Source organism: Condylostylus longicornis, unplaced genomic scaffold (genome assembly GCF_029603195.1).
Source record: "Condylostylus longicornis isolate FDR11 unplaced genomic scaffold, ASM2960319v2 ptg000048l, whole genome shotgun sequence".
NCBI lineage: Eukaryota > Metazoa > Arthropoda > Insecta > Diptera > Dolichopodidae > Condylostylus > Condylostylus longicornis.
Window position 1 is genome coordinate 9755952 of NW_026578017.1, and position 13783 is coordinate 9769734.

The following is a 13783-nucleotide window of genomic DNA, read 5'->3' on the forward strand; positions in this document are numbered from 1 at the left end:
TTAAAATACTATTTACTTTTTTATGTATGAGTATATAAATATTATTACTTTAGTTCTTAGGTGTTTTATACAAATACAAAAAATCCAGTCGCTAGTTTAAGAATTTAAGAATTAAGGCAAAACCTAGTTGTTGTGTTTATTATTAAAAATTATTGTCATAATAATATAGAAGAAACAATTAATGAAATATGTAAAAATGTAATCACATATGTATATGTATTTAATAATATATACAAAATCAATCTGAACGAGCTATTCGGGAGCTCCTGATGAAAATTTTTATTAAAGTGAAATTTACAATTTTTTTTTATAATATTATTTTTTTTTATTGTTATTTTGTTGTAAACCTTTTTAATGAAATGAAAAACAAAAGCTAAAAGCGAAATATAAAAACGAAGTATTAATAATAATGTAAAATAATTAAAAAAATATTCTATCGATATTGAAAATTTAAGAAAATTTTTAAATTTCAAAGAAAAATTAAAAAAAAAATTAATAAAAGAATAAAACTTGGAAAAAAATACACAAATATTTTACAAAAAATTCAAATGTTTTTTATATTTAGAATATATTTTTAGAAAGAGGTAAAAGACACGTGAGATTGTGGTGAGTTTCGTATCGCATCAGATTGCCTCTGAGTATAAGCAATTGTTGTTTACATAATTCATACTTTATGTAATAGACCTGTAAAATCAAATCTGTTTTCTAACTAAAATCAAAATTATACAATCTTTTTTCATGAAAAAGCTCTTTCACTAGTTTAAATTCCATATAAAAGGTTAAAAGGAAAAATTTCTGAATGAGCTATAACAATTTTCTATGTATATTGTTTTTAAGTCAAATTCAAAAACTTTTTCGAGGAAGTGAGAAATTGCAATATTAATTCTCAATTAGTCGAAATATTCGAAAAATAATTATAACGCATTAAAAATAAATTCTTACTTATTTCCCATAAATTTTTTATTTGGATACCGATAAACTTGTGTCCATCAAAACATTTTTTATTCAGTTACATTTCATTTTGAAAAACACAAAAGGGCTATTGCCAAAAGACCTATTTTTGTACCTTTATTACTACATTTATGTATCAAAATTGGATTATCAAAGAAATTGCTATAAATATTTCTGTTTTAATTTTATTTTAACCATATATAATTGAAATTTTAAATAATTTTAGCGCGTTTCACTGTAAGAAGCATTGAAATATATTTATGTTATATACAGATAAAAATTATTTATACTTTGAGTAAAACTATTATAAGTTAAGAAATATTTTATTTACAAAGCAGAAATATGACATTCAAAATGATTTATAACCAATTCAGATATGTGATTTTTTCAGTGTAATGCCAATTATATATGGCTCTACTTTGTTATTAAAATTCTATAACCATTTTTGTGCCATGCACCTACAATATTTTGAAGTTGAACTTTCTGAACATTTCATTTTATGATTTAGGAAAAAAGAATTTCTTTAAGGTAAAACTGATTTGGAAAAAAAATTTTAAAGATTTTTTTATCACCTTATTCTGTCCTACTACCTCACTTTTAATTTACGGCAACATCTAAAATTCCTAAAAATTCTTTTTACCATTAATAATGACCAGGCCAAAAAATTTTTAAACTACTATTTTATTCTACTACAAAAAGCAAAAGCAAACATTATAGTGCCATTAAAATTCATCCGTTTTAAAATCGTTAAATTGTTAACATAGATTCTCCGTTAGTTGCAGAAAAATGATATTTCAATAGCTTCTAGGTATATATTAAGCGATTTTATCACGTTTCTCTGAAGGTTTTAATCGCTTTTCAAAACTGTCTAATTTGAACTTTTAATGTAAGTTAAATATAGTCAAGAACATGAAATTTTAAATGAAGCAATTGTAAAAATATTGAATTACTTCTTTAAAAAGCAATTGAAATATTATGAATGCACAATTTTTAATTGCTGCTGTACACTTTGTTTTGATTTTTCTAACCTGGAAGTATGCAATTATTATAATAACCATAATATATTATGGTTATATAATACTTTTAGTTGGAAATGTGCCTCTCTACTTACTGAATTAATTTTTCTATTAATTTTAAATTTTACAGATGAAATTCAACTCAACCTTTATTAAATTCAACTGAAATTGATAAAATGATTAAAAAGAACTTTGCTCAATATCAAACCTATAAACTTGGTCTCAACAATTCAAGAAATCACACTTATATACCCACATATATAGTTATGCTAACTCATACAATTTTACTATACAATAATTAAACTTTTAAACTTTTAATTTACAATAATTAAACTTTTTGTTTTTTACACAAAATTCTGGGTGAAAATTTACAACACAATATTCCAGACTATTAAATTTTATTTATTTTAAATTTACTATAAATTTATTAATAAAATTTAATCTCTTGTTTATCAACCTACAAGAAAGTTCGCCGCACCATTTACTACTCCGCCAACAACATCTACAACAGTATTTGCTGCTCCTACAACCAATCCTGCAAGTCCTGAAATTCCGTTGAGAATAAATTCACCCACCGGTCTTAGAAATCGTTTTTCTCTAATATGTTCTTCATTTAAACTTTCAGGAGCTGCTGTTATAAAATTGATGTATGCAAATATTACCAGAATTGCAAATGCTTTTAATAGAATTGACATTTTTTTATTCCTTAAAAACTTGAATGATTTATGCAAACAAAAGTTGGAATAAAACTGAAAAAAAATTTTAGTACTTCAATAACTTTATGCTTTAGAAATCAAAAGTTCATTAAGAATTTTAAAATATGTATGTAAAAAAATGTTCAAAACAAATTTCGGTTGTGGTTTCTTTTACATTTTAATTATTTTGACCAAAATTCACTAAATTAAAATATTTAAAAAAGAACCAATAGATTTCGAAGTAGCACATTTCCACGCATTTTTTGAAAAACTTATTGCATAGTTTTTGGATGAAACCAATTTAAAAGAACCATATAAAAATCATGGAATTACACAATTTATTGGTTTTATTTAAAATATTTAATTAGCTAGATTCCTTAGACGATGATAATTTTTATACGGGATGCTAAGAATGTAATTCTTTCTTATTTGGTTAAATAAATACTCGGGAACGGCTTAAGTATAAAACAATTTCAATAAATCAATTATTAAATTTATTAACATGTTCTGTAGAAGCAGCTGAGATAATAAAACAGTAGAAAATTAAAAAATTGGATTTAAGATTCAACCAGTTAACTCCAACAACTAATTTATTATTGTAACGCTTCATTACAATGCGAAAAGAAGAAAAATTTCTTCTTTTGTGTGAAATACTAAATTTCTTCTTAAGAGATTTAAAAATTTTAAAAAGACCGAAACGACAGCCAAACTTCTAAGCATATTCTTGTTCGCTTTTGTTTCAGATTTTGTTCAAAAATACCATTTCATTTCATTCTATTTCAATAATTCATAAAATTAATATTTTTTTATTCTAATGTTTCGCATATTTAATTTGATGAATTCAATGAAAAAAAACCAAATTTCGTGGTTTATTAAATTTAAAATTTTGTTTTTTGTTATACTAAAATTGAAATTTTTATAATAAATTATCTAAAAATTAAACACTACTCCTATTTTAAAATAAATTATAAATAACTAGTTAAACTATAACTAAAATTAAAACTTAAATTAAAAATTAAGAAAATGTTTTGGTATGCGCAATCGTTACATAAAATCTACTTTTATGTTATTTAAAAAAAATTGTTAATTTTCACGATCTTCTTTTATTTCAATGATGTTTTATCCAACCTGGAGGCGGTTTTGGTAATGGTGTCCATTCATTTACAATAACAGGTCCCCAAACTTTTTTCCATACTGGAATATAATATTTTTTAGGTTTCCATGATTTTACCCATCTAGCTTTCCATGTTACTTTTTTTTGCCAAAAGCCATTTGAATTTGGATTTTTTGCTTCAGTATGAACAATTCTGTAGAGTAAAAGAAAGATTTTTTTAAAAACAATGATAGATCAGCTTAATCAAAGAAAACAGTTTATCATAAAAAAAATTCAAACGAGTTCATGAGCTATTATTTTATAGCTTTTGTAAGATTGCAAGCCAATTACATGGAGGAAGCTTTGAATAGTAAAAAAATTTAGTAACAAATAATATATTTAAAGTCAAATTAATAATCAATAATAATTATTGGTAAATTTATGACAATTTCTTTAAGGGCAAATTAGCATTTAATAGGAATAATTGGTGAAAACTAATTCCGATAAAACCCTTTTTTCGACATTTTGGCTTCACACATTTTTCGTTATAGAGATTGTTTTAGCTATTGATGTCAAATATTCAGACCATTTGAAACAAAATAATTTTTTTGAGCAAAATGAATCCAAAGGACAATTTTTTGTTTTGCTTATAATTTCAAACATTATCTAATATCTTAATCCCGATTCTTAATGAATTATTCCGATTTTCAGGTGCGACTTTAGTAACAATATTGCTTTAAAATTATGTGTAGAACAAGAAATGCCATAAAATTTTTTACAATTAATTTAAATATATTCCATTATTGAATTTCAACTTACGTTTTTGTAATTTTATGTCCATTAATTGAATTTATTAAATAGCACATAATTAATGTTCCAATAACTGTTAGAATTACCATCTAAATACAATAATTTAATAAAAATTAATAAAGAGCTCATATAATACGTAATTTAATAAGAATTTCTTATGATTTTCACTTACAAAATTCTTCATTTTTATTATTTTTCCTAAAATTAACTTCACTTTTATAGCAAATTTTAATAATTAAGCTCGTTACAACCAAAATTACTTTCAATTGAAGTGCACACAATATAAAATTAAAACAAAAATGCACAATAATAAAAACGCACTCGTATACGAAATAATCACTATGAATAACAAATTATATCTAATCGTTGACAAATTATACCCTTGATATATATTGTCGCAATGCCAAAAAAAAACCATTATCTTCCTCTAAAAATCTTATAACAAAATAATTTTCCCACTTTAATTGAAAGAAATTTTTTCTTTGGACATTGTGTACGCATAAATTTCAATTAGATTTAATATGAAATTTTTTCCAAAAATTTTAAAAAATTCAAAAATAAAAAAAACATAAAAACGTTTTAAAACGGACGTAATCGCCATTACAAACATTATTTTTTAACCACCTCAAGAAGTTCAGCAAAGTTACGACAAAGTAACAAGCAAATATATTTCAAACATATTGAAATTCGCATCACAGGTCATCATGCATTAAAAAAAAGAAAAACAAAGAAAATAATATGCAACATAATTAAAATAAACACAATATAAACATTAAATGCAGGGCTGCCGAATCAAATTTAAATGGAATAATTATTTTATACATTTTTCCACAACCTCTTTAAGATTTCTTCTCTTATACACATTAATATAATTGTTCGGAATAGCATAATATATAATTAAATTCACATTTTTAACGTTCATACCTCTATTTTGGTTTTGTTTCCAGTTCGGAAGTAAATTAAATAACAATTTTAACGATTCAAAAACGTGATTTGGATTCTATTATTTTTTAAAAATATAAAAAAGGCATTTTTTTTTGTTTTAAATAAAATTTATAAAATTCGCGTTTTATTCGATTGTGTAATTTAAATTTGCATTTTTTACAATTATGCACATATAGCACTAGTATGATTAATTATTTATGTGGTAACAATAAATAAATTTTAGACCGCCACAATAGTTCCATCTTGAATTTAAATTTAAACAAAAAAAAGTGATTTTATTAAAAATCTTGATTAATTTCAAACAAATTTTAAATTAGGGCATTTCATATGATTTTTTATTCTTGTTATATATAGTTGTGAAACTTTGAAAGGTTTGTATTAATGGTCATAATTATCAGAATATCACACATATCGAATTTTTTGATAAAAATACACTTTTCATTACCACTATAGTGCGTCTAGGAGAGTGAAAACGTGCAGACCGAATTTCCATTATTGAAATTACCAAAAATTATTTAAAAATAACAGATTAGGTTGAAATTTTATTATGCAGGCTCCGTCCGATAATATGGACACAAAATTCATTAAAATTTTTTATTTGAGTTTTACTGTTGAAAGGAACTAAACTTTCTTATATTGGAAATATTGATATTGCTTTTTATACTAAAACTCAACTAAGAAATAAATGTAAATTGCTTGAGAAATGCTATTTTGAAAAGTTTACTGCCTTGGTTAAATTTTTTTTGAAGGAAAACATATAATAATAGACTTGTTTGAAATTTAGAAATGTAATGCCGAAAATAGAAACTTCATAATTAAATTTATTAGCTTTGCCTACTTTTTGAATTCCTAGGGCTGATAAGAATAATATCTACTGTTTGTTATTGTAAAGGCCATTATCTGAATATTTATATTTGTCTATTAGATAGACGTAATGAAAAATTTACAATAATTTGAATGCAATTCGCCAATTCACAGGTATTGATGTAGAATAATTTTCACATTTCGTGTATAGATAATAATGAAACATAATTAAGTAATAATGATAATAATGAAAAGTAACATATTAATTCTAAAATCACAACATAATCTTTTACCATCATTAAGAAAATGTTCAGCTTCTTAATTCTAAACTCGCTTCCATTTCCCTTACAAAACCTTACCTATTTGGTTATTTTTACATATTTTTATACAAATTACAAAATTAATAATTTAAACTCATTTTTTTGTTTTCTTTCTTACCTACATTGTAATTTTAATTTTCATATCACAGTATGTTTTGGTATATTTTTATGCCTTCTCTCCTATAATGTTTATTGTGGATCGTCATTTTCTAATAATTAAATAAACATTTTAGGTTTGTGTTTAGGCTATAAATAATCCAAAGGTTTGAAAGTAAGCTAAACTTAGCAGATACAAAATAAAAATTCATGTTTCATCTTAAGTTTTTGCAAAGTTTTTTAGCTTTTTTAAACTAAATTGAAGTTATATAAGAATTAATAACTCTACATAATTTTGATTTAGACGTTAAGAAATAGTGTAACCACAACTCTGTACACATAAATGAAAACTTAAATGATTTTTTTTTAATTAAATTAAGTATTTTCACCAAAAATATTAAGTAACTAACAAACGGAATATTTTTGAATGGAATCTTGTTTCTGAAATTGGAATTAGAAAAAAAAAAATTTCAGCAATGTTTTAAAGCAGAAACTCAAATTAACGTTAACATTTTTATTTAAATTTAAATCGAGACAACGAAATTTACAATACATTTACAACATACAAAATATACAAATGTACATAATAATACATAATGTCACTGATATGTATATATTATGTATATACATAATTTCACTGATATGTATATATTATACGTTACACAATGACAATAATAAAAATAAAAGTCAATATTGTGTTGCTCCCATAATTGAAATACATAATTATTTAAATTTCTTAATTCTCAAAAACTTAAGACAAAACATTTCTTATCATTTTACAAGAAATGAATAATTGTGTTAAATATAATATTGCATATATTTAGCGGCCTCATAAATTGTATTCAATTCAAAATAACTGTTTTCATGTGATAAAAAGCTCTGTGCCCCAATCAATTAATATTTTACATTATGTACTTCTATTATATTAAAGCTTTTATGTAAATTTAATACATACAAATAAATTTATGTATATATATATATACATATATATATATATGGTTAGCGCAAAGTATAGCATTTAAATACATAGATATTATATAAATAGTTTTTTTTATATAGATGTAAGTATGTATTTCAAGAGAAAAGTAACAGCTGATTCGGATTATTTAATGTCTATATAAAAAAGAATGATAAAAAAAATAAGATAAGAAAAAACAGAATAAAAATAAGTCAAAAAAAGTCTGGAAAAAGAAAGGGTAATGTTTGTTTTAAAGGTAAAAATTTTACTATTCTGTAACTATTACAAAATATTAACATACATCGTACAGTAGATACTCATATTATTATATAATTTTAATTTGCATATGTAGATGTATATAATGTACACTCTTTCGGACTATAGTTATGTACACAAAATGCGGAAACATCTAAAAAATAATGTTGGGGTGTTGCATATTAAATTTGCAATCCTATATGTATGCAATTATATTGTGTACCTACTTATATTCTCCATAAGTCTTGAACTTTGAACTTTTAAAAAAGTTTTAAAATTTCTAAAGTAAAAATATTCTGAAGGATTTTCTCTACTTATATTTTTTTTTTCAATGTTTATTCTAACTTTGACTGATGATTGAATAATTGTACATTGTAAATTGCATTTAAATTACTTCATTTATATTCAAAAGAAAAATTGAGTTTTCAATAAAAATATTTGGTAATTTTTGATTAAGTAATAAAAATGATGAATTCAAATTAATTTGCAGTTTTCAAATTAATTATGAATTTTATCTATAAGTTCTACATCTAAGGAAGAATTTGCAGATCAAATGTTTAGTTTTTTATCAATTATTTTTTGACTATAATGTAGTTTATGAATTTGTAAATAATATTCAATTAAAATTCGCTGGTTGAATTGTTGGTTGATGTGAGAGGTGTAGCAAGTCCACGGTACTTTAATAAGCACAAATATACCGTTTTGCTACCACTACCCCGTGATCATCAGGCGTCATTGAGCGTACTATTACAGGTGGTACTTAAATAAAACATTAAAATCTTGATAATTACTAAAAAAATTGTAATCAGTGAGAAAGGTTATTAGTTTATATGAAATATTTCGATATAATAGCAATACTTTGGTGTAGTACCAGTAGGACCCTTAACATTTTTTTCTCTTTAATATGGCGATGTATTCATAAAAATTTTGACCAATAGTTTCTGATGGACTGTATAAAAATAATTTTATAGAAAATAGCAAAAAAAATTTTGAATTTTCTTAAGCTTGAGTTCTTTACTTTTAGATAAGCATTAAAAACTTTACCTTAAATTTATTTTTAAAATTCAATAAAAAATCTTTAATTAGTTTATGTAATTTAAGGATTCAGTTTTAAGTCAAACTTGAAAATTGAAAAAACTTTTTATTTGAAAATCCTATGTTTCTTGGAATTAAAAAAATGAGAACAAGTAGAATTATGCTACATTTGGCTCCGAGTCCTAAATATCTGAGCTCTATAGTTTGTTGCCTGAAAGGAATCACCCTGTATTTATTATTACATTCATTTCAATTTGCATCTATTATAATAAAATTACACGTAATTTAAAATGTCTTCAAAAGAAAATCTTTAAAAAAAAAAAATACAATAATTCTATTTTGTAAATACTAACTCTGCATGTTATAAATTACGTTGGAATAAAAACAATTATTTAGATATTATAGAACCTTAAGCGTGTAGAACAAAACAAACTTCATTATTATTGTTTGCGGTTAGCAAATGTATATATGTAGGTGTAACGAATTCATACATGTAAGTATGTATATAAAAGAGCATTTAATTTGATCTACTTATTTCTCTTATTTTTTTTCTTTGCTCTTTTTGCATTTATAGTATTAATTAATGCTTCATATATGTAGAGAAATAAAAATTCGTAGTAAAATGAAACCTCTTGTGTATAAAATAGAAATTAATGTTGTTTTTTTTTTTTAATTTTTTTTAACATGAAAATGTCATTAAAAAATTAACAATATAATTTTTTATATTTATTATTTTTATTTTTTGCTGACTTTTCTATTTAAAAAGGTACAAAAACCCATGGTCATATGAAATCCACAGGTCCTTTTTTTTGTATATACATATAGAGCTTAAATTATTATTGTATGTGTAAAATAAGCATGCACATATTATTATTATTTTACTTACCTGGCATATGTGACATTATGTGCATTCATTTTTACATACAAGATTGTATGTGTGTATATAAAGAATATGTAAAATAAAATCGCGTGTTCTTAGGTTTATTTATTTTATAAATTTACTCATTTTTTTAACATTATTTTATTCCTTTATTCGTTATAAATTTTTAACTACAGTATATTATATTTTTAGTCTTTCTCTTAATATTCAGTTTCTTACTTTTTATATTTTATTTATTTATTTATTTTGTTTACCTTTATTTATGTATGCATTAATATTATGAATTTATAAGCATATAATATACATACATATTATATTATTGCAATATTATATGTATATGCGAGTAGATATATGTGGCACATAATGCTTGTTATATCTCATAATCTCCTTTTTTTTGTATACAAAACAAATATTCGCGCCAGCGTATATATACCATTCTCAATGAGATTTTTTTTTCCAAATTTATTTCTTTATTAAAAATGTTATAAGGATATTTTTGTGTTTTTATTCTAATGTAATTGTTATGTATATGTATATTTTATAATTATGACAGTTATATACAAGCAAATTATAATATATATGACCTAAAGTTTGAGCCACTTTATATAGCTATAAAAAGAAAACAAAGAAAATTTAAAAGAAATTTTTAAAAGTAAAAACGTCTGGTCTCGTATCTTATATAGTAAATTCTCGTTCTACCTAACTAACTACATGCAATTCGATATACAATATATACCTAATACCTATATATAAATATACAGAATATACAAAAGTATATTTGTTGCTTTTTTATATAGTAATAATATTCTTACTGGAGTAGAATATGGTACACAATACAATATTATTTGTGCTCTTCTTCTTTAACTTTTTAAATTTTTCTTTATTTATTGGAAAAATTCTTTATGTTTTATATTATATATAATTTCTATATTTTTCATTCTCTCTACATTTCTTATTCACACTGCGAATACATAATATAATTTCTTATATGTATGTATTTTAACTTATAACACACATACTAACAATATACCCATGTAAATGTATATAAACATATCCACAGCATATATAGCTAATATATGGCCACAATATTGTATGTACAATGTGCAATATATAAAAAAAAAATAAAAGACTCATAAAAAATTAAAAAAAAAAAATATAAAAAGTTTTTCCTTTACCTATTAAAATATTTTTCATATTGGAATTTTCCGAATATTGTGAAAAACTTTTTCACTCAGTTAATAAGAGACTGTCCTAACAGTTAGACGTCGCGTAATCGTCTAAAGTGGAATAAAAGGAAAAAAAATAAACTAAAAAAAAAACAATAAATAAATAAATAATTAAAAAAAAAAACAAATTTGAGAAAATCCGATTTAAATACAAAAAAAACCGAAAACCAGAAAAGAATAAAAAAAAATTTGAAAACAGAAAGCTTTTTTTTTATTTTTATTTTTTTTTATTTTCGTTTATTTTTTAATTTTGGATTTTTTTTTTGTTTTGCCTTATTGATAATGAAAAACTATTATATTGTGTTATAAACTGTATAAAATAACGGGTCATTAGATTTAAAATTTTAAATGAAAAATTAAATGTGAAAATTTTGAAAAAAAAAATGAAAATTAGAAGAACAAACCCGAAAAAAATTATTAATTAGAGAAAATGTTAAAACAATATTAAAAATTTTTAATAAAACTTTGCAAGAAAAAAAAATTTAAGAAATTTTAAAAAAAAATCACAAAGCTTTTCCCAATTTTTATACCTTACTAAAATTAATAAAAAAATATTAAAAATTTGCCGTACCTAAACTAAAAAAACTATAAAAAATTTTAATTTTACCGTTTTCGTTCTCTTATTAATTTTCAAATTTAAAATTAATTGCAAAGCAAAATAAATCCTATAAATAAAAAAAAATATTTTTCACAAATTTTTTCTAAAAAAAAAACAATTTTCTATCCTACTTATACAACAATATATACATACAAACATAGAAACAAATATTTACACTATATTTTTTATAAAAACAAAAAAAAATAAAAGAAGAAAAAATTCCTTTTATTTTAAAAACTAAATATTTTAATATAATTGTAATATTGTAAAAAAAAATAATAGAAATTAATTTTAAAAAAAAATAAACAATTGAAATCCTAGCTTTTGCCTCCAAAACAAAATCAATCGCATATACCCATCATTTTATATAATGTAGATATAGAGTATCAAGTATTTGAAATCGGTTTCTTAGATATTAGAAAAATTAAATTTAATTATAAAATATAAATTGAAAATTATATGTTTGTAATAAATAATTATTAAAATTAATGTGAAAGAATAGGATTATAATAAATTTCTTGAGAGTATAAAATTCATGTCTATATATATACACATATATACATATATAGAATATTAAAATTTTGTGTCTATAGAAATAACATAAATAAAAATTTATTTTGTATAATTAATAATTAATGTTTAATGTAAAAATCATTAATATTGTAATAACTTAACGTACTTATTATATAGAAAGCACATAAATACCTATACATACATATACATAAATGAAAATAATTTTTAATAATTAATGTTTATTACTTAAAATTGATGTGAAATTGCAATAGAATTTTGTGTTTTTAAAAATATAAAATAAATAAAAAAAAATTCTTATATACATGTAGTTTGTATATAAAAAATTAAAATTATTAAAAATTATTATATATAAGGAAATAAAATTATTTCAATACCTGCACTATATTAAAGGTAAATATTTAGTTATTCTTATTATTATTATTATTATTATTATTATTATTATAATTATTGTAAATATTAAATTGTAATTATAATTATATTATAGAAAATTCAATAAATAATTTTAATAATAAAAAAATTCTATATAATTTTTAAATAAAATGTTTGTGTGCATAATGGTGTAAATGAAATTTTAGTTTTTCTTTTTTCCTTAGAACGGTTTCTATAATATTTTAATTTAGTTATAAAAAATAATTTAATGTATATACTTTAATTATTATTATTGAAAATTTATGATTTTGATAATCTAAAATACATAAAGGCAATTATGTTATTATTACACAAGTATAGAAAATTTAATTAGATCAAAAATATTATATAGTGTTTTAATTATTATGAACATAAATAATTGAATTATTAAAGAATTGAAATTTATATGATTTATATAATTACATGGGTTAATATGGCTTTCAATCATAATCAAATTGATAAGATATTATAAAAAAAAGCAATAATTGTTCGAAAATTAGTTGCAATAAAGAGAAAAAAGTTTGATGTCAAATTGTGTGTAAAAAAAACGAAACGTAATAATTATAATCTTTCGAATTCGTAACGTACATATCTACATATTTGATGACCAACATTTTGTTCACAAAAATTTCTCACAAATTATTAGTTAATTTAAAGAGTTACTCAATTTTTAAAGCAAAATTGGTCCTTTGAAAAATTTATTTTTAATAAAACTGGAAATTATTGAGAGACGATTTTTTATTTTTTTTATTTTTTTAAATTCTATATAAATATTAATGAATCGATTGAGTATAATGAGAGGAAAATTGTGCATAAAATAAGGCGTTACAAAAATTTAAGTATTTTTGAAGAATTTATAAGAGTAACCAATGATTATCACTAGAAATTAAATTGTTAAACGGTAGAATTTAAATTATTTGCTAACATTTTTTCCTGCAAAACCTCTATCGGACTTTCTGCTTTTTCCTTGAACCAAAAATTTGTTTCGTTTAACAATACAAAATTTGAAATTTAGAACCATAAGATATTATTTGTTCAATGTCGAAGAATCTAACATGTCTTCTTGTAAATTTCATCTGATATATTTAGCATAAACGTCTCTTTTAAAAACCGAAAACTCTCTTAAAAACCTAAAAATTTCTGAAAAACTTAGTCTATA

The 13783-nt window shown here is 21.9% G+C and overlaps 1 protein-coding gene across 6 annotated transcripts in view; it reads left to right on the top strand.

Annotated features, from left to right (window-relative positions):
* The first annotated feature begins 11105 nt into the window (after positions 1-11105).
* LOC129611176 (uncharacterized) overlaps positions 11106-13783 on the top strand; it is a 290077-nt gene continuing 287399 nt past the window's right edge. For all 6 annotated transcript variants that reach the window (XM_055524167.1, XM_055524164.1, XM_055524165.1 and 3 more), the window contains exon 1: positions 11106-12606. The gene's annotated coding sequence lies outside the window, so the exon portion shown is untranslated. The remainder of the gene's footprint in view (positions 12607-13783) is intronic.